The sequence below is a fragment of the Amblyomma americanum genome, chromosome 7 (assembly GCF_052857255.1).
Source record: "Amblyomma americanum isolate KBUSLIRL-KWMA chromosome 7, ASM5285725v1, whole genome shotgun sequence".
NCBI classification, from domain to species: domain Eukaryota; kingdom Metazoa; phylum Arthropoda; class Arachnida; order Ixodida; family Ixodidae; genus Amblyomma; species Amblyomma americanum.
In genome coordinates this window covers 40,002,566-40,024,790 of record NC_135503.1, presented here as the reverse complement: position 1 = coordinate 40,024,790, position 22,225 = coordinate 40,002,566, and the positions used below count along the sequence as shown (strand labels likewise).

Below are 22,225 nucleotides of genomic sequence, written 5' to 3'. Positions count from 1 at the left end.
TTGGTTTGTGCAACTCACGCGCAAGTCAGAAGGGCGTTCTAATCTGTGAACAGGAAAGTATGTACTACCATGTTTTGCTGCCATACGTACCAATTTACATATTTCTATTTGATCAAATATCGGCTTCATTTATCGCCTATGGCAATATGCTACTAATGAAAAAATCTTCTCAATTCTGCTAGCCCAGCAAGATGTCTAGTATGGTAGTTCATGCTAAGAGTACAAATAGAGAGATACCGCTGTAATACGATTTACTGAATAATAAAATATAACTCACCGATATCTTTATACAGAGAGATCATGACATTTTTATATACAGGCAGCAAGCATGAAAGCACTTTTTTTGTGTGGCCCGGTTATGTTCAGGTTCCTCGAGCAGGATGCTTGTTTAATTGTTAACTCAAAATTAACTGCATATGAGACGCGGAGCTTCTTTCGCACATGCACTGGACACTGTGGCAGCTGAACGATTTTACACAAACCATAGTAGATTGTGCGATGAACACTGGCTTATAGCGACCGAAAAGTTGACTTTTCGAACAAATCACAGATTGCTGCGGCACTTGATCGCCTTATTCAACGGAGAAAGTCAAGCGATCTTATGCACCTGAAAATAGTTTTCATATCAACGACCACTTTTTTCTCCACTCACGGTAGGTAGAAGCCTGTGTATGTTCGGACGTTTCTACCTACCCCGCATGTTAAATTCTGAAAAGTAACCTCAGTAGTTGTAGAAGCGGGCATCCAGCAAGCGCTCCAGTAACGTCGCTGAGACTTTGAAACACCTCGATAGAAGTAGGTAACACCTCGTTGGAGGCCTCATTGCAACGTACCCGAGCGCATTCAGCAGAAACGTATCAGTGTAGACGGAGGTTCGTTTTTCAATATTTCTGTCACAAGCTATTGCTGATCACAAGAAATGAAATAGTAAAAAAGTCGGCAGAGACACCTAGGACTTCTTACGTGCGAGAAGGCGTAAGCCCTCCCGCTCACTTTTTGACCGCAGTCGCCCCGCGCTGCCGCATGATGTAAGCCGATATGCCACGCAGCTTGGTTTTCTACCTCTGCATGGCTCTACGTAGCCACCACCGCGACGCCGCCGCTCCCATTCTGATCTGTGCGCTGATCCGCCTTAAGTGTATGACGTGATATCTTCAATGGCTTAATGCCCACATATGCAGAATTGATCTTTCTTTACTTAACATTCATCGATCCCTGGGAGTCCTCATACCAATCCTGGCGCAGTTGGGCAGCAATGAAGTGGAACACCACTGCCCTGCAATGGCGGGCGCAGCCACCGGTGGGATTCGTGCGAACCAGGCAACCTTGCGCGACCAATCATTACTTATCCGGCACCTGCAAGATTTCATGTGGACGCCATCTTTTAAAGGTACCATCGAGTGTCACTCACTCACTCACTCACTCGCTCACTCACGCACGTACAAACACGCACGCACAAACACGCACGCACAAACACGCACGCACAAACACGCATGCACACGCAACTATGGCGTTATCAAAGCCTTCCCACAACTGTCGGCACCGAAATGCTGCCGATGAACAAGGCACCAAGTAAAATCCACCAGTGAATGCGAGCTTCGCGTGGTATGCTGAGTCTTTTTAATGAGGAAATCTGAACGGCTCTCAAGAGCAGCTCTAATTATCCTCCGAAAGCTGGGCCGACCCACTTCATAAACAATCCGCTTGAGAAATTAAACACCACCGCAATCAGTCAGGTTACCTCAATACAACGGCTGCTCGCAATGGATTTTAATTACTTTTGCGTTACGCCATCTGTGATTACCTAACCTTACCTGCCAACATATTCCTAATTATTCCTTACATATACCAACAGCACGCCGAATGTACGAATTGAAATTTTACTTACATTGCTGCAGTACGGTTAAATGCTATCCCGCTTTTATCCAACTCAACGCGCTTAATGTCTGCAGGAACTTTACAAAGCAACGGCGACTTTTCGAGAAGCACATAGATTAGGCAAATGAAATAAACCAAGCCCGAACAAACCCGCAGAGTAAACGCATCGAAGAGCGTGCCTTCTTTCAGATGTGGACGCCAGGGCTCGCCGAAGCCAGGCAAGCCAGTGAGCCGCAAAAGCCGCACGATGGTCTATCCGGCGGGTCGCGGGCATATGAGCCCGTAATTATTCAAAGGCCATCCTAAACAGCCTCCAGGCCGCGAAGCTCTTTTAGGGGCAGCACCGCTCTCAGCCAGCAACGGGCCCCATGCCACCGTTCGGGACGGTATTCTCATCCCCTGGTCATTACTAAAGCCCGGAGGCGCACCTCCGGTGTGCCAGCGACCGACTATTCATCATCGAGAGGCCATGCCGAGCCAGGCCGAGCCAAGCCAAGCCAGCATGAGGCCAGACAAGACGAGAAGGCTATATATCGGGATGGGTGAATAAGAGGAAGGAAAGAGGACCACCATCACGCCGATCCATTTAGGATGCTGTGTGCAGCCGATGGCGCTACGAGCACTACTACTTCTTTTTTTTTTCGGACTCCCGTGGATCTTTCTTCCCTTCCGTGCTCTTAATATCCACGTCCTCCCTTATTTGCGCGGTGTGTGCACTACCTCTCTCGCTCGTCTCTGTGTCTCGGCGAGTTTTTGTTGCGTTTTCCTTCTCTCGCCTCCGCCTATGTGCTGTGCAGTTGGGGAAGCCTTTTTTAATTCTGACAACTCCTCCTTAAAACATTCTTCCTTTCTGATTTTAACTGAAGGGCGTTTTTCACTCTCGCCATTTTGGGGCCCAAGAAGAATGCTAATGATTTGGTCATTTGGACGCCTTTCCTGCGTGTTTCGCCTGGCTATCAGTTCGATGTTGAGCGTTCCTGTTTTGCTTTGTTTTGTTTCCTTGTTTTTTTTTTGGGGGGGGGGGGGGGGCAGGTGTAAAAGTTTGAACACCCTTATAATTTTTCTCCTTAGGGCTGCTCCTCACGTTCTTCTTCTAGATGCTTCGCAACAAGTCGAGCCGCACTTCTGGTCCGTTCTTTTCCACTAAGCAATACTTCTTATTCCCTCAGCATCCTCTGTCTGTAGACATCCCTGCCTTGCCCAGAGTACAGAGGTGTACTGAACGTTTGTCCACTGTAGAGGACGTCCTGCGCCGTCTCTTAAACCTAACCGTCACTGCCTCCTCCTTCCACCCTTACGTCCATCTCTCCCCAATACGAGAACTTTTATATTTTTCTTTTTCTTGTTTCATCCCATTCTCCTATCGGAGACGTCGCGTCATTGGAGTTCTGCGGTCGTTGCGGACCATACTCGACTAACGCATTATGGACTGCTTGTCTACCTTTTATCGTAGGCTTACAATAGGAAAAAAGGCACCATGCCGGGTTTAGGCCTCAGCGGATCTCTACCTGATTTCTCCACTTACCCGCTTTGGATGGCGATTTCCACAAGACGGCTTCGCTGTTTCATTAAGGCTGCATTATTAATGGCTTTCTGCGTGCAAGACAAATCCAGGGCCTGTAAGTAGAGACGACCGGAAATCTCACAAGCAGTTCCTATTCTGTCCCATCTCCTTAGCCTAGCTAGCTTAACTGTGAAAGTAGTGAGCTACTCGCTGTCATTGTCATCCGCTTCAAGGTGTGTCTTCGCAGCCTTGAATCGGCGGCAGGGTTCGAGTTGGCGTGCTTTGCGTAAAGATTCTCTGCCAGCAGAAGACGGGCGTTCAGGCTTACATACGGAAGCCTTGTTTACTGAACATTATGCTTCAGAACAGTGCTTAAGTAGGTTTCAGTAATCGTTCCAGGTATCTTGTATACGTTCGACGAAGAATGCCGTCATTGTAATTAAGTGTTTTTTTTCTGCGATTTGTATCAACAGAGATTCGGGATATCGGCGTAATACAAAGCGCAGAAGAAAAAAACGACATTTAATCGGAACGATGGCAGTCTCCTTCCCACATATGCAAGATGCCTCGGACGATTTATGGAAACCTAGTTAAGCATCGCTTCTCAAGCACAGTATTTAGTGAAAAAGGCTTCCGTATAGAAGCAGAAACGTCCATCATCTTTTGACCCAAACCCTTAATTTGTGTTTTCTTTCTTTTTTTTTCTGTTGAACTGATCTTTTACGTGTGTCTCTAATCTCCGGAACCTACAAGTAATAGTGATATATAGGGCCCCGCAAAGACCTTCAACTCTTCTACAAAATAGTAGAAGCGCCTAATTCTCTTCGTTTTGGCACAAATTTCTTAAAGTTTATTCTTCACCTTTATTCATAAGCAGCCATTCATCATTCGCTCTCATGAGAAGCCATTCAAATCCTTCATCCACATTGTTCCATGCTGACAGCAGAGGTTTGGAAGAATACAGAGGCGGTATTTACGCAGAACAATCTGAAGGCCCACCTGATCAAAGAATGAATAAAGCTCCGCTACGGCGACGAAGACCAAGGGACACTAGAGAGAGCAGGTTTGTGTTCAGTCTTTGCACTATTGTGTCTCTATCTGTCCTAGTTCTCCTAGTACACTCTAAACACGAATATGCCTGTATGGGAGTAAAAAGAGAATAAACTGTCCTCTAGCGCACTACTTTTCATAAAAGTAAGTGCGTTAGAGGATGACTAACTTCCTTTTTACACCTTGTTTATAGCGATGCATACAGCTCACCAAAGTATTATCATATACCACATACATAAACGAGCAGAACTACTGCCCCTCACATCATGTTACCTTAAAGAAAGTAATGACTGCATTACAAAATGCCTACTGCCTGGCGCTACTGAGAGAGGTAGCGCGAAATGTTGCGTGCTTACTGCTGAAACAGCGCGCGAAAACCTCTCGACCAATGGGTTGAACCCGCCCTGATTGGTGCTCTAGCAGCGAACCACTAATCCGAGTTTTTAGGTCAGGCACTTCCCGCATAAGGATAGAAAATCTCCCGAGAGGACGCGTGCCCGCGGGAGTAATTAAGAGATTGAAGCGGGTAAGGCCGGTTCGGCTATTGGGCGCGATTTGGAGTGGACGCGATCGCTGGTTTCGTGAGGAAGAAGCCACGAGGAGCGAACTCAACTGAGCGTGACCTAACCTCCAGTAGAGGGCTCGGGAGGGTGGGGTCGCCATCAATAAACCTCTCCCGGTGCCCTCTAACCTCATCAGCATCTTCTACGCGTGCGCTGAAATTGCGTCCATTCAAATAGTCGATGGCACCAATTCTGTGCACAGCGGAGGGCTCATGAGCCGCGTTTCTAGGTGCGTGAATGTATAACTAGTGATTGATGCAGAAACTCCATGCCACTATTTATACCTTCTGACATCCTCAGGGCTGAAGTTAATAAGAATGGGAATCAGTAATATAATTTTTTTCTTGTACTCGCGTCCATATTCTGTAATACACTACCGCATGCCATAAGACAAGGAGAAAGAGGTACATAAAGCTATGACCTCCCAGACACGCAGCTTTAGTAGTACTGCATATAACTGCATGAAGGAGCGAGTTTATTTCGTTTTAATGGTCCATGCGGCGCCGTAAAAAAAAAAGCAAAAGCAACGTCAAAGAGTGGCAGAATATACAAGGCTTGTATTTCACTGCATAGCTACAATAAGAAGAAGCAAAAGTGGCTGCGGCTTCGAGGGTTTATGCCACAGTTTCCTTGCTTGAGCCATAAGCTTCGCGTCAGAAATATTAAAATAACTAAAGTGCGCAAGCTAAGGCATTTACACGCGAACAGTTTAAAATGATGAGTTCTGTCGAAAGCTTGAAAAAAGAGTAAATTGAGCAAACAGACAGTTCTTAAGTTTAAGAGTGAGCCAATACTTGCAGAAAACACTATCGCACAGTAATGCACATCCAGTGGTCAACGCACAGAACCGTGAACTTTATTAGTGCATTTCAAAAACAACCGTACGTTACTGGGTCACGGATAAGCTTTTAACGACGTTGTCTTCATACTTCATCATCGGTGCTCCAAATCATCGGTACCGGCCCTTATTACGGAAACCCTCTTACTTTAATGATAACACATTAAAATCGCCACATCTTAACGTGTCGACCCCTATCTACTCCTATTCCTTTATAGCCGCTTTCTCTGTTCCAAATTGGCAACCCAAGCTGCCGACTTATCTAAGCTAACCACACTGCAACTCCCCGATGCCCAAACATTGCTCCCTGAAAATCTCGCCGCCGTGATCGAGAATCCGAATAACAGCCTGTCCTATCGGCTCGGCGGTCGGATAAGCGGACGACCCTAATCAATCCCGCACCGCCAGGCTCGACAAGACTTGTCCCTCTGGTGCCTCGTAACTGCGAGCCAAACGCCCGTCTCTACGCCACAGGACTCGAAACACCCGCATCGCGCTGAAACCGTCTTGAGTAACGACGCTGCAAAAGACGACACTCTTCCCGCGTGGGCAGGCAAAGCCACCCAGCCACCATCCAAGCAGACAACGAGCAGCCGGCATGGAGAGCTGCAGCTATACGGGGCGATAAAGGAACGGGGAAAAGGAACATGCGGTGAATAACGACGGATGGAGAAAGGCGATTCGGTTGCCCGGAGGCCGCGCAATCCGCTCGCTTTCTAGGTGGACGCAGAAAGAGAAATAAAAAACGCGAAAACGAAAAAACAGTTCTATGGGTCCAACCATGCCGAGCCTCGCCAATACTCCCCATTTGCTGCGGGCCGTCGCGCCCGACTGGCATTGGAGTAAGCAGAACGTCTATCTAACGCAGGATCACAGCTTTCGGCTCTGCTGATCCCCGTGTCTCGCTTCTTTTTTTGTGCGGGTGTGTGTACGTGTGTGGGCGTTAGTGCGCATGCGCGCGCTCGCGTTTGGAAAAGCAACACGGCATGGGGAGTGGAGGGTGAAAGAGAGAGAGGCGGGGAAGAAAAGACGAAGGGAAAGAGAGAGAGAGATAGAAGGAGGCATGTATCTGATTCGCAGAGCAAATGCCGGCTCGATGTAGACACAGATCGCGGACAAACACTGTTGGTTAACATAGGGGCTCTCTCGCTAGGGCCCGTCCTTCGGTCGTTGGTGTCGGTTCGTGCCTGGAGGCCCCTACTAGCGGATCAGAAAGAACGGACAGCCAGGGTCGGCTGGCGGAAGAAGACGGCATACAGGCTGATTTGATGGAGAAGAGATGGATATGGCGGAGCGGAAGGGCACGCCCGTGTCTCTGCGTTCTCTGCTTTCACCGGACGTGTTTTCATTTTTATCTTTTCTCTCGCCTTCTTTCTCTCGAGCACTCGTCGCCTTCGTACTAGCGCACGGGCATCAGGAGCCGCAGCGGAGCGTAAAGCGGATCTGCTACCACCGCCGAGCGGGGCTAATGGAAGGCACGGACAGCCCCAGAAGCGGCCATAGCTGGCTCTGCTGGGAGCATCGTTCCCGCGCACCCTCCTCTCCCTTCGCCTTTCTTCCCGCTTTCCCTCTTTCCTCTTTTTCTCCTTCTTTTGCACTGCTCTGGTCCTTGTTCGAAGGCTCACGCCACCACCCCAACCACGAGCCATAGAGCCGAAGTCGATTTGGCTTCGCCGCTCTGATGTGCGTGGGAGCGTCTGAGGCGCTCGCCCCTCATCAGCGTGTAGTTAATGACCGCCGGCCCACATCCATATGGGTTCAAAGGAACGCGGTCTCCTCGTCTCCTTTAGCCTTCTCCTTTTTTATTTACTTCAGTTCTTTATTCGCACAACTTCTACGGCTTCTTTCTCATTATTGTTCACAGCTCATTCTTTTTCTTTCTCTTCGCTATGTACTTTCTCACCCTTGGCTCGTTCCGATTGAATTCTTCTTGACTTCTTAGCGTTCCAAAATAAACTCGACAACCGGAAGCAGCTTTCTTGGAGAATCTTCGCTTTAATAGATACGAATAATGCGGCCAAGGAGCTTTCTTTCGCACATCTGGCCAATTTCACAGCAAGAGAAGCGTAATAAAAACCTTACTGTTTCTTAAACTGTGATTGCAACACGGTGTCCGGTCTATTTCACGACGCTCTTTCATGCTGCTCGTGAAATTCAGCTCCCGCTGTTGGGAGCAAGTGGAAGCCTTCTCATTCCATGCTGGAGCAGTTCACGCACACACGTTAAGCTAAGAAAATAAACACGTTTGTATACTGTGTCTAACTTGGTACTATGTGGCCGTCTCTTGAACAGCGTATGGAGGTGACTCGAGAGGTGAGCGCTTTGAGGAGGGCCAAGGGCTGCCGCAGTGCCCCCAACAATCCCTGTTCCATGCCATAATTATTCGCCGAAAGCAACTAACTGGAAGGTCTATGAAACATCCTCGCGAGTACAGCTCTTCAGCAACCACCGTCTCTAGTTTGCGAATGGACTTACCTCATGTCTTGACTTCTCACTTCTTACTCTATTTCCTCTTTAGATCCCTTTATGCCCTAAAAGGGACATCCATAAGACATCCATAGGACATCCTTAAGTGTCCCTCTTTAGTGTTCCCGCAGGGAGCATTTACAGGAACACTAGCGCTCTTCTGGTTATTCTCTGTGTGTTTCTTTTCTCATTCCCCTTGCTCTATGTTTCCACGAACGGGCGAAAGGACGGTGCAAAGCTGCCTCAGCTGAGCAATCGGTGAGACCTACAGCCTTCAGGGAAGAACTGGCGCTGTTTAATATGCTGCAGCACTATCCCCTCTCTATCATCGTTTGAAATCTGGTAAGTTCCGGAGGTATTAACTAGAAAGACGCTCTCGCTGGTCTCTAGAGTGTGCACGACGTTTACAGAACTCGCTTCTTGTGTCTAATAACCGGACCTTTTCCTCCTCTCAGCTACGCCTCTCTACAGGCAGTTGTCAACTCTCGTGAAATGTGACGAGACCTTCGCTTCGCGAAAGCACGAGGTAACGAATGCGAACTGACAGTGGAGGGAGCAGCCAGAACGGGGCTCGGCATGTGCGGCACGAGACGGTCGGCTGGCTTTCGAGGCTTTCGTAATAGAATTAATTTGATCCGGAAACTGCGCGAATCGCTCATCAGACAATGAAACTTTTATGCGCTGCTCCGAGTACTCGTTCCTCTCTCTACGCCGCGCTCAAAGACAACAAGCAAATCTTTCGGCAAACGAAAGCAAAAGCAGCCGCAGTAGACGCAGCAGTCAAGTGTTATTTGCTCAGCAAAATTCGTACGGAGAAGCTTCTGGTGCATCGTTGATTAAATTATACACCGCGAACGCTTCCCGTTCTCCATTTGGTGGCCTGCGTCCCAAGGATCGGGGATGAGGGGCCGAAATCCCCACGATTTCGAGAAAGGAAAGCCGCTTACGCTCGCTTTCGCGTGCTTGTTTCCCGGCAGAAACGGAACCACCAAAGAAAGATAGTAAGAAAACGAGCGACAAGAAAAAGAAAAAAAAAGAAAACGTGGAGCGGAAGATATATAGACTACTCCATTGCACTTGGCTTGGCTTTGGCTTGATTTGACAGAAAAGAAGCACGCGCATATTCAAGGAAGATACGGCTAAAAGTCAACACTGAGCGGAGCTGTCTCGTGAATAAAAGTCGACGGATCTTCCCTTTTCTCCTACCCTCTCCCTCAAAGGTTTTGCTCTCCGTTTCTCGACGCAGAAACAATGATCAGCACGCCGTGGGGAAAAAAGTAGGAAGAGTGGGCGTAGCCGGGTCGGTGGGGAGGGAGGAAGGAAAGAATGTAAGTGAGGAAAAATAATCTGCAAGACAAGCGGAGCATTAGCGTAAACGTCGACCACGGAGAGGGCTCGCAAGCACTAAAGATTGAGAGCGCGGAATATAGCGTTCGAAGAGTTTCATCTTGGCTGCATTATTTGCATAGCGTTTCTTAAATTTTTTTTACTCCTTTCTTTCCAGTACTGAACGCCGAGAAAGAAGAGTCGAACTGTGAAAGGATAAATAAAAAAAAAATCGCGAGGGGAGAAGTCGGAGAGGATTCGCTGGAAAAATGTTCCCATTCTGTCACTCATTCTCAGTCGCTACTTTCTCTTCGTGCTCTCGGCGATTCTTGGCAGAAATGCGAGTTTAACATTCATAAACGTCATCGTTATTTGATTTAGGTCCGCTCCCTCCGACACAGTCTGGTTAATTTCCTTCTCGTTCTCATCTTTCTTTCCACGGTACAATGGCGGGCCCAAATATGTCTTTCGTTTTGTTAGGATCCGCTTGAAATGTCTGTCGTGCCCTCTTCTTCGCACTTCCCTACGCGTATGCTCCTTTACACATACTGTACAAACCTCCATTGAAATTAAATAAACCCCTCGTGTGTTTTTCGAAGCGCGCGCGGAGCCCCGTGTGTATTCGAGCTGTGTATTCAAATAGTTTGGTTTTGTCGTCACAGTCTCAGTGCGTGCGCTGCCCCCTTTCTTGCTTTTCTGCTCAAACAGTCGCTACTGCTGGCTACTCTCCGGGCTTATAATTCTGCTATTAGGTTTCTTTCCCGCTTAATAGTTTTGCATGTATATCTTTAAAATGTGTGCATAAAGATGCCCAGAGATCGAGGAAAGGTTTCGAAAACGTTTATTCCCTCCAGGTCTGAAGTACACGACACAGCGTAGCTTTAGGAGCCTTACGAGCGCCGTATGAGTATTCCACACCAAGATGCTTAATCGTGTGATCGCAGGTGTCGAGGTAGAGCAACCCTTTCTCTCCAAAACTAAAAGTAGGACTGGGATAAAGTGAGACCGAGGTAAAGAATAAACCTCAATGTTGTGCTGAATGTTGGTACAAGCTTAGTATTTAGCCATAAGCTTTCTTGGACGAGATACCGAAGGTATACTGAGGGTCTCCGGACGGTACGGGGTACTCACAACCCTCGTCACGCATGACATGTGATGTGTGGTAGCTTGTAGCACACGTGATGGTATAAGTAGCGGTATATTTGATGCTGGCACACGTATTAGAGGCGGTGACAATAGAAGACGGCTGTACTCTCCTCTGCTTCATGTGTGGGATGAAGAGGGTGCTCGCTGCGCTGAGCCTTGTCGCAGGTGCTAAGACCCCTGAGTAATATATGCAAACTCTTCGGGTAGTAAAATAGTTCCTACCATCCTGTGGCAACAGGATTAACGATGCTGGATTGACCTCAGCTGCAGACGAATCGGGAGTTCTTGAGTTTCCTGCAAACCCTTGATAGTCAGGTTGCAAACGATTGATGTGATGACGAAATGGTGCGCGGTGTAGGCAAGTTTGCAAACTCCCAATGAGTACCTGAGGGCAGTGGTGGCTTGTAATGTTCTGCAAGCTGTTCACCTATTGTTGCGAAGTGCCAAGTTGCATACAGGATGTTCGAAAATACGTGGTGACTTAGGCTATTGGCTGTGAATGAATATTGATGATTGAGCCTTACTCACGAAGGTATTCTTCGTTTATTTTGGAGCAAGTCTGTTCAGATGCACATAGGAAGGACGGAGCATCTACAAAGAAGTTTCCTCGCTTTGAATCTCTTTAAAGGCACTAATTTGTTGAGTCAGTAAGCGAAAAAGCTGGAAGAACACTGCACGCAGTACTACGTTGCTGAAAATACAATGGAGCTAAAAGACTATTAAAAAACTGAGGCAGGGTGTTACATTCCCTCCCCCGAACCCCTTCTTTCTTGTCACGCAGTGTAACTTCAGTAAGCTGGCATGTTTGACCTGCTGGTGGATGGTGCGATTAACAGTTCTAGCGAATGCCAACTCAGGGCAGGTGGAAGCAGTCAACCAGCGAACTAAAATATCATGCACAAAAAAAATCGTTTCAGGGCACTGAACAGTTGCTGTTAATTACATCCCCAGAACTGGTATTGCTAGCTGCTGTCTAAATGGACTTCAAGTCGGACTGCAACCACCACCACCGCGATCGAACCCGCGTATTTCTGGTCATCAGCCGAGCACATAACCGGTAAGCGCCCGTGGCGGCGAACTGACAGAAGAATCTGCTGTCCTGAAGACAAGCTTTCTTTGCTATTTATCTAACTAGCCACGTGTGTCTTTCACTCGTCTGCAGACTCCTCTACTTTTGAACCATGTGCTGCCATCTAGGAGTGCAAAGTTCAGCCGTACGCCGCTTCGTGACTGCCCTCCTCCTCACGTCTACTTGCTCTCTACGTCCACATGAAACCAAACGCTTTGCTTGGGCTTCATCTTTGAAAAAGAAAATCTAAAAATAAAGAAGAACATAACGTGGTGGGTCAACGCACGCACACAAAAAAACATACAGGAAAGCATATGCCTAAAGCGCGGGACAGAATGCAGCAAGCGTAGTCACACATGAGCCGAGCACGACCATAACTCAATAGAGCACGCCACCACGACCTCACCACGGAAGGAAGGAGGCCGGATATGCCACGGAGGAATTCTCGCCACGTCCGCCGTTACAACGCGGCCCGGTTTTTATACCGGCCCGTGTCCCTGCCTCCACAGCAGCTCGCCCGGCAGCCCCACACGGGCGCGATGGTTTGGGTTGCGCGTCTTGCGCGCCTATAGTTGTGCAAGCGTCTCCAGCTCTCGACCGATGCTGCTTGATGCATATTTCATTGCTTCTTGTTGCTACTCATGCTGCTTATGCGGCACCCATAAAACTTGATACGTGATGGTTTCCGGTCTTTGCCACCCTCTCCACTTTCCCTTGCCCCCATCTCTTTCACGTGGACTCATGCCATGCGGACGCCGCCCGTCGATCGAACACCACCGCATCTCAAACACTTTTCGGCGACCTGTTTACGCTGTGGCCTTTCGAGGCCTGCGAGCACGCGGCCGTTTTCGATTCGCCTCCTTGGCCTTTATCTTCCCCAGCGTTCCTATTTCATCTTCTTTTGCGTTATCAGTGTTGATGTTATCTTTAGAGGGTGCGCGTTGATAGCATATGCGCCAGACGGAAGATCAACACGGGTCGGAAAGCCGTTATTATGGAGCAATAGGAGCCAGTATACGCTAGAACGTATGGGGGAAACGATAGAGAGAGAGGGGGGAGGGAGAGGGGGAGGGGATGGTGGAGAATGGGAAAGGCGCCGCATGACCGCGTTTCTGTCAATATCGCATACAGGAGACTGACAGGTCAGCGGAAAGTAGAGTCAAGCTCGGAGTAGGCTCGGGGCGATGACCGACGCTCACGCATTAGCCATAGGGGACGAGCCGGTGTCTAAGAAAGTGATAGGAAGGAGGGCCAAGGAGGTCGCGTCGAGCGGTGAGTGTGGATAAGAACGGCATGGAAAGAAGGACAGCCAAGAAAGGAACAAGCTGCCATATAAAGGGCGACAGAAACAACAAGAAGAAAATAAATATAAGAGGATGTGGTAAGGCTATGCGACAAGCTGCGCACTAAATAGGGTTGTGAAAGAAACCGCTGTCTCGACCGAAAGGTTATCAACCCACTGAAAAGATGCACATAAATCAGCGTCTTGACAATAAATATGACGTTCCTTGATAGTAAGAATAAATGAACACAGACGTGTGTGCAGCAGTTGTACACTCGGTTAAGTATCACGCAGCCTTTTAGCATCAAAATCATAGAAGTGGTAAAAAATGACAAGAGAAGATGGAGCTATCGTAAAACGCCTATGTGTGAAACTGAAGCATAATCGGGCTGAAAATGGTTTCAATAGATTGTATTTCAATAACATTTCCTCTAAATAGCGATACCTGTACCCGGCAGGCAACGTTAAAAGATGCTAGCTTAACCTTGATAAACCAGGAAACTTACTTCTGAGCGGCGAATTTTCTACCACACTCAAGACGAGAATCTAGTAGACTCAGTTCCACAAAAATAAAACGTTTAGTCACAACTTGTCTCCCTCTAAGAAAGAGTGAGTGAGTGAGTGAGTGAGTGAGTGAGTGAGTGAGTGAGTGAGTGAGTGAGTGAGTGAGTGAGTGAGTGAGTGAGTGAGTGAGTGAGTGAGTGAGTGAGTGAGTGAGTGAGTGAGTGAGCGAGCGAGCGAGCGAGCGAGCGAGAGAGGGAACGAGAGAGCGAACGAGAGAGCGAGCGTGAGTAAGTGGGAAGGAGTTATAGTGAGACAGATTGAGTGTGAGTGAAAGAGTGATTCAGTGTGAGTGAGTGAGAGTGAGACTTAGCGAGTGTGGGTGAGTGAGTTTTAGTGATTGTAAATGTGAGTGACTGAGTGTGAGCGAGAGAGCGTGAATGAGTATGAATGTGAGTGAGTGAACGTGAGTGAGTGTGAATGAGTGAGAGTGAGACAGTGAGCGGGTGAGTTAGTGAGTGTGACTGAGTGATTATGAGTGAGTGAATGTGAGTGAGTATGAGTGTGAGCGAGTGAATTATTGAGTGAATGAGCATCTGAGTGAGCGATTGAGTGAGCGAGAGATTGAGTTAAAGAACGAATGAGGAAACCAAAGAACAAGCAATTGATAAACGACCGAAAGGAAACAACAACAAGGTTTGAAGGCGGCAACCTCATCGCCGGTGATTTCCTTCCAAGCACACGCCCCGAAACAAAAACAATCTTCCGCCGAGCTTTCCCAGTATACGGCAACTACTGACCAACCCGCCGCCTACACGCCGCTCCAGAGCCGTTATGAGCTTCACGAGACAACAGCGTGCGGGAGATGATTCCAAGCCGACAGCCTCCGATGACGACGACCACGACGGAGGAGCAGTCGTTTCGTAAATCCGCACCCTGTGAGAGGAGCGAGGCAGGCCGGGGACCAAACGCACAAAAACGCGCCGGGAGGCGACTGGTACAGACGGGAATCCCTCGGCGGACGTTAGGCCAGTTCTGCCCACGTACGAGCAATAACTCTTATTAGAGGCGCCCACCGTCGCCGCTATACGAAGCACCCAAGCAGCCCGCAGGCCGCGCTGAAGGCAACGCTACCGCAACACCACCGCGCAACGCACGCACACCATACTGGGATATCGTGCGCTGGAAAGAAAGAACAACCGAGAAAGAAAGATGGTTGGAGGTTGAGTTGAAGCGCCAGAGCATAGAGGTGGGGAAAGGGGGGGGGGGGGGTTACGACGGGCAAGAAGGTTAGAAGCTGTATTAATAAAGAACCTCGCCGAGGGAGCCACCGAGTGAGGCGTGTGCTCTTGAGACGGAGGGGCTTTATCCCCCCTCCCTCGTCTTATAAAATATTTCGCGGAATAAACGGAGCTTGTCCGGCGTCTCCTGCATACGTCGCCGGCTGCGGCTTCCGGTTGGGTTTATTAATATGCGCCGACGGCCAAAGGGGATCTACCTACTCGCTGCTTACGCCTTCGCTGACCACCTCTGAGCTATCACACGTTGGCGATAGCAAGTGACCAGCACGCTACTTGGCCGTACGCTTTGTCGCCCCTGGCAACTGCGGGTGCTTCTCAGTGTCGAGAATATGAAGCGCAGCATTAAAATGCTATAGTTTACACTGCGCACAACTGTTTTCTGCTGGGCCAGTTGGTTTCAGATGGTTAAGATTGTTCCAGCGGGCCGAAACGTTGACTGATTGAAAAGCAGGGTGCCTAACAGGGCGCAAGTTGGCATTAAACGTGAAAGGGAAACGTGTTCGACGTTCCTTATGCTAGTTTGACATTTAACTTCATCTTGTGTGCCATGACATTACGTTTTTTTATCAAAGGGAATTCAACAATGAACGTTTATTGTACAAAATTAGAGCAACGGTTAGGCGCCGTATTTTAATACACCAACAAAGTCGCTTCCTTCATTTTCAGAGATAGTCAAAGGGATGTTTATAAAATGCGCCCGAGCTCCCAACAGCAACAACGCTGTGAAGTGCCTGACACCCATTACGATTCTTTATGTAATGGCTTCGGAGAAAATGTAACAGAATACAGGCAGCAAAGCCCATCACACTGCACATTTATTATTCAGAAGGAATGCATCTAATATGCGCTTTTAAGTCTCGTATGGCATGTGGTGAAGAAAATTCGCGACCTGTCTCTTAATTACTTGTAGGAACAAGCGCATATACAGCAAAATAATATACTAATAAGAGGAGGAAGAATTTAGCTCAGCCATATTCGTCGTATCCCGCAATTTTGTTTACTTTCCCCAAGTCCAATTTCCTTCTTCAGGCAAAGTTCATAAACACATTCATCGTGTCCTGGATTTACTCGCTTCAGAACAAAATAGTTTCCTGTGAAACATCTCACGAAACAGCTCCACCGTTTCGTCATAGCACTTCACTTTGCAGTGAAGAATATTTTGACTGCTTGCTGAATCTTATTGTGCTATGAAACTATCCTCAACCCAAGCCCTGTAGCGAGAATTGTCTTCAAGCTGAATACTAGCTAGCCGGATAATGCGGTCAAAACAACTATTTTTTAGACTTTCCCGCCCTCTCTGAAACCATCGTCTCCTCATATTCAGATATGATGAAAATAATGTTCCTCGTAAACATAAAGAGAGCACATTCGGTACCCGAAAGTCTGCATTCATGTACGATCAGCACAACATGCGAACCCTATAAAAACTGTAAGCCACAGAGCACCTGCGCACAGTTTCGCTACATCAAATAAATCTTCATTGAAGGTTAGTTTGTCTCGGAAAATAAAAAAGAAAACTGCATCTCCGGCAGTTAAACCTGAAGAATTTGTAAAAAAATTTTTTTTTTGGGCCGATGGATTTCTTGACAAAGAAAGACTCACGCACTTATCGCTGCACGCTCATGACAGCGCACTTTACCTAACTCTGCTACGCCCTCCGCATATGATTTACGATGCATCGTGTCAACCGTAGCAGCGATCTTTCAGCACTTCCTGCATTCTGGAAATCTTTTTAAACCCCGCCTCGCTATTCAGGACGCAGACCGGCACTGAGCTGAAAAGTTTAGGCTGCGGAGTTCAAAAATGCCGTTCTGGCAGCGCAAATTAGGCTTGCGCGCGTGCCTTTTGGGCGAGCGAAAACAGCGAGTTTACGTAACGAAAATTCATTGTTCCGAAAAGTAGAAAGAGAAGTGGGAAAATGGAAAGTCAAGGTTCTGTGGAGGTTTCTGAAAAGTCATTTTTCACAGTTTTGCGAGCGACACCTACCTTTGCTTCATTAGGGTTCCCCACAGCGGCGAGTGCTGAGCATGGAAAAGCAACGCCGCCAAATGGCCACTTTGATCCATGTTTATGAATTGTTTCGTTTAGAGGATGTAATGGTTAGATGGAGGAAGATGACTAGCAAACAGCTACTTTTCTCCATTAGTCTAGCCGGTCATACGTGTACAAGAAAGGGCACTACGCTGGCAAGGCGCGCTTTTCTCCGCGTTCTCATCGTTGTTAATGATGGGTGGGTGCTAAAACGATTCTCGCCGCCAGGATGGCTCGGTCCAGCGGAGCTCAAAGTGAGTGAAAAAGAAATGAAAAGAAAAAGGGAACTAACGAGATAGTAAACAATACACTCCTTTTCTGACTAAAAGCCCACCAGGTGAAACCTGCGGTGTTTTTCCGCACATATACTTCACAAAGTATCGATCTTTGTATCGAAAGCAACTATTATATCTGTACTTCTTTTGCTCTACTTGGTTGCATTCTTCGTTACTGTTTCAACTGGGAGCTCATTTGATTGTACTTAATTGTATTCATTGTCTCCCGTTCACACATTGTGTATTTATATCTGTTTAACTAGATATTTATTTTTATCTAGTTTTTTGTTTCAACTTTTTTTACTTTGTTTAGGGTACTGTTCCATGTAAGTCGCACCCCCCCCCCCCCCCCCCCCCCCTGAAGAGTCCTTAAGGGGTTTCCTCGGTCCGTGGCCACAGCAGTCGACTGCCCTCAAGGCATACAAGGCACTCTTTGCCTACTTGAGAGCGACTCGATTGAGTGACAAATTGTGACAGCGTTGTGCGTGTGTGTGTTATGCCTTTTTCCCTTCTCTCTTCCTCCATTTAGCCCCCTAATCCCTCTTCCCCAGTGCAGGGTAGCCAACCGGAACCCCTTTCTGGTTAACATCCCTGCCTTTCCCTCCTCCTCTTTATCTATCTATCCTTAAGGGGTCAATAAATGGTGATGCTGATGATGATGATAAGATATATTATACGAGGTATAGACGATATTTTTATTGATACTGTCTCTAATGAAATAGTATGCATCATCTTTCTTTTCGGAAAGCGGGAAGGGGGGGGGGGGGGGGCTAAACAACTTGCCGCCATGGCGCAACGGCTTCGGCATTGAGCTGCTGAACAAGAGTTTGCGGTATCGATATCCTGTCGCATAGTGCGCCGCATGCATTGTACAATGTCAGCGCATGTTAAAAATCCCCCACGTTATTGAAATTAATCCGGAGGCTTTAATTGTGACGCCTCGAAGGGAAAGAAAGTAGAAGCGCCCCCAGATGCCTGGTTTCGAGAGTCGCGCGCGACAGAACCAGAAAAAGACACAGCATCTTAAACTGACAAGTCAAGACCACCTGAAAGCTTTTTTTTTCGTTTTACTTCGAGGATAATATATCATGAAAAGATAGTATATATACATATATATATATATATATATATATATATATATATATATATATATATATATATATATATATATATATATATATATCTTTTTGTAATACCCCTGCTACAAAACCTTATTTTCACGACCTCTAAACCCTTTCTGTGTCCCCTGCACCCTCGTTGCATTGATGTGCCAGAGCCAGACCACGTACCTATGCAACAGAGCACGGATGTTACCAGCTAAGACAAACCGTAAAAAAAAAAGAGACTGAATTTATAGAAAATAAAGGCGCTCGGTTTTGAGGAGGTATCGAAGAAATAACGATAAAGACAGCGTTCATGCCCAACCCGCTGCGTCACGCCGACATGAATGCAATCCATCATAGAGAGGGCAGCGATCCGAGAACACGACTTAAGAAGTCAGCCAAGAGAGCAGCCTTGAACAACCCTACTTCTGAAATCTTTTTTTAGCCTTGTCTCGGAGGAAAAAAATAAAAACTCGTACATAATATCCTTATTTTACTACAGAATTCAATGCATTAAAGGGAGGAAGGTCAATAGAAAAACTGCATCGTTTATAAAAATTTAAAAAAAGCGGGAAGCTTTAACGCTCAAGCAAGAAACCTAGTACGCCCTGTCTCACGTGTCATCGCAATCATTCAAGCTTTGACAGGTCACGCGAGGTGTTTCGATTTTGTGTTTGCAATGAACCTTCAAAAAATGGTTCAGGAACGAAGTCTTCTGGAAAAAAGAGAAGGGCATTGCAAGTTTTGTGCGAAAGTCGAGAGTCATTCATAAGAATTCGCGACACGTCGTCGGAAGCAGGGACCGTGAAAATAAACACCGCCGTCAGACAAGAGTTGTGTGCCCTGGCGCCGTTCTTTTGAGGCCGGCCCTGAGTTTAACGTGCTGTTTCGCACGGTAAGTAAATACACCGCTCTCACTTTGTGCGATGCCGAACATCGCAGAAAATCTAAGCACAATTCCATGCAGGTGTACACACGCACGGTCGCCACTGAACTTAGTGCCCAGAGTCTGCAGAATCAATTGCGTGAGAAAATAAAAAAAAACAACAGGAAAACCGATGCACGAATTCGTAACGGTACGCGCACACCGGAATCCTCTGTGCGCAACAAAACGCATGCAGTGACCATTTCAATTCTGCGCTAAGGCTAAGGTCACAGGATATGTCAAACTTTTATATCTCGCGAGCTCTGAAAACGTTTGTTGTAAACAGCACATGCACGGCTGTTTTTGAACATCCCACTCTTTCAGGCCTTTTTCGGGCGTGCCCGGAAAGCGCGACATCATTTTCTTCTAGCTTAGTAAGAGAAATGTTAAAGGCGATGAAGTTTTTGTGTTCGAGTGTGCGGTAAATGTGCTTGTGCATACTCTTGACTTTGTATATTAAACACAATCATAACGCAATTTGAGATAAACAGGTACTAAGTGCATCTCGCTGGAAGCAACTATGTGGAGCACTAGCTTAAGGTATGAAGGGCTGCTCTTTTTAGCAGTGAGGTTTTCACAACCAGCGCTTATATTCGCGCATTATACTCACCTATAACACTTTAAACACGTATACGCCTCCATGGGTGTAAAAAGAGAGTAAGCTATCATATAGCAAACTCCCTTTCATAAAAGGGAGTGTGCTAGAGGACAGCTTACTCCCTTTTTACTCCTTTCTGTTTAGAGTGTAATACATCATCGACAGTACCAGGCTTCGGAGTAACCCCGCAAAAGAATTACGGAAAGTATACCACTTAGCTCTGCCGCTCATACAGCGAGTGCCAGCCACCAATGGACATTTACACACGGCCCCCACGCGACACCTACACCCAGCTCTGGGTGCAACTTGAACCTCAGGGCCATATGTGCTTGCGCACTGGCGGCTTGTGGCTACGATACGCCTAATACGCCACTCTAAAACTGAACATAAGAAAAATAGTTCGAGTGCCGACATGAAACAGCTAGGCCGGACACAGGTCAATACATTTTTTTTTATTTTTTATGGTTTAGCTCGGTTACACTGACGGCGGCGGCGCAGAACAACCCATTAACGACCGTTTAAGAGCTACGCTGTAATATCCAGTGCGCTGAAAAGGATGGCGTCGACATTCTTTTTGAGCCTCAGGGATTCTTATTGGACGCCTGAAGTTTAACGTGAGCAGTTTGAACTCGGCCTGTTGTAATGTGCACTTGAGGTGCACCGCGTCTCTGCGCAACCAATTTACCCAACATGCTTTTTCTTCCATTCCACGACTCGGGGAACCATCATCGCAAGGTTTCCTTCAGAACATATACCACTTTGACGCTTTCTCTTCAAGTAATCAAGAAAAAAATATTCTATTCAGTTCGGATAAAGTTAGTTTACGTGGGGCTGCTTTCGAAGCTGCGGAAGCACCAAGCTCAGCCTGCTCTGCCTGAAAAGTTTTGCCTGCGTCTTCCCAATTGTTTCCTTTATTATAAGTCAATAGTCAATAAGTTTATTTTCCAGGTTCAACTGGAGGGTTTCCTGGCTAAAACCTGCCTGGGCAGCTTCAATGGGTCCAGGAAACTCCTACAAGCAGTAGCCCACGAGCGGTACAAGACATTTTGCAAAACCAGTCACACACAGAGTAGTAGAATAAATAAAGGAAACGCTCGACACATATATACACTGACTCGAATAATGAAAAAAAATATGAGAACACTGGAATGGTCATACATATGTTGAAAAAAATACATTAACACTCAAGCAAACATTTAACAATCAATGAGTGGAGACATAGAATGACATTTGAACAAAATATTTCCGCAGCTCAGCTTTTGTATATCCCGTTGTATGTTGATAAGTGTTTAAAACATGGGGCAGATTATAAGACAACATTTGTAATTTATAATCGGTGCGAAAACGTGGTATGTTCTATGAGTTAGTACTTCTTGTATGTATGTTTGCACGACGTGTGTCCAGAGATGCTAGGGTAGAGTAAAAATTGACATAATGCGGCGGAAAATTACATTTTTTTGGAATAATTTAAAATTATAAAAACGTCAACGCGGACAATGTTATATGCTTGGAAGGCGTACTTGGTGGTAGTAATTTTATCAATATTGGTGATTATTCGAACAGTTTTCTTTGTTATTTTATTTGTTATTTTAGTCATTGTGGCCCATACTAAGATACAGTAGTTAAGGTAAGAAAAATAATGCATAATAAATTTGTAATTTACATTTCAAAGGTAAAGTTTCACGGCATCGCGAAAGAGCCTCGCAGACAGAAGAGAGTTTTTTGCAGACGTGTTCGACGTAGGCATACAAGTTTAAATGACACGAAAAATATACTGCAAGAATCTTGTACTCTTCAACAATTTCTATTTGTTGATTTTCAAAGTTTAGCATGCAAGGGGATATTGTCGGTTTGTTTCTTGCGCGACGTATTATAGCCTCGGACTTTGTAGGATTTATATTTAATTTATTCATCATTGACCACCTAGATAATTTATTGAGTATATCATTACATTACACAATTAAATCGCTAAGGTTAGGGCCTAAAAGAAATATTGTGCTATCATCGGCGTATATTACAAAATCAATGGAAGGATCTATGCTAACAATATCATTTATGTATGCAATAAACAAAAGGGGTCCCAGTACGCTCCCTTGAGGGACACCACAACTGATAGGCAAAAGGGAAGAAAGTTCATTATCTACAGACACCGACTGGCTTCTATTTTGGATCTCTTTTATCTGCTGGTATGTTTAAGCGATAAGTGAAGCGAGAAAAAAGCAATGAATATGCATTTACGTAATGGGTCCAGAGCTTCAGGTGCATGTGTAGTTGCTTGTGGAAAAGAGTTGAGAGGGAAAATGTATTCAGGCGTTCAGTTACGAGCTTACTTGACTGTAACAACGGCAGTTGAGTGAGTCTCGTGTCCT

At 46.6% G+C, this 22,225-nt stretch overlaps 1 protein-coding gene across 2 annotated transcripts in view; it reads right to left on the bottom strand.

Moving 5' to 3' along the window:
• Positions 1-22,225, bottom strand: part of LOC144098948 (glutamate receptor ionotropic, kainate 2) — a 338,155-nt gene that overhangs the window by 208,572 nt on the left and 107,358 nt on the right. The window lies entirely within an intron of this gene.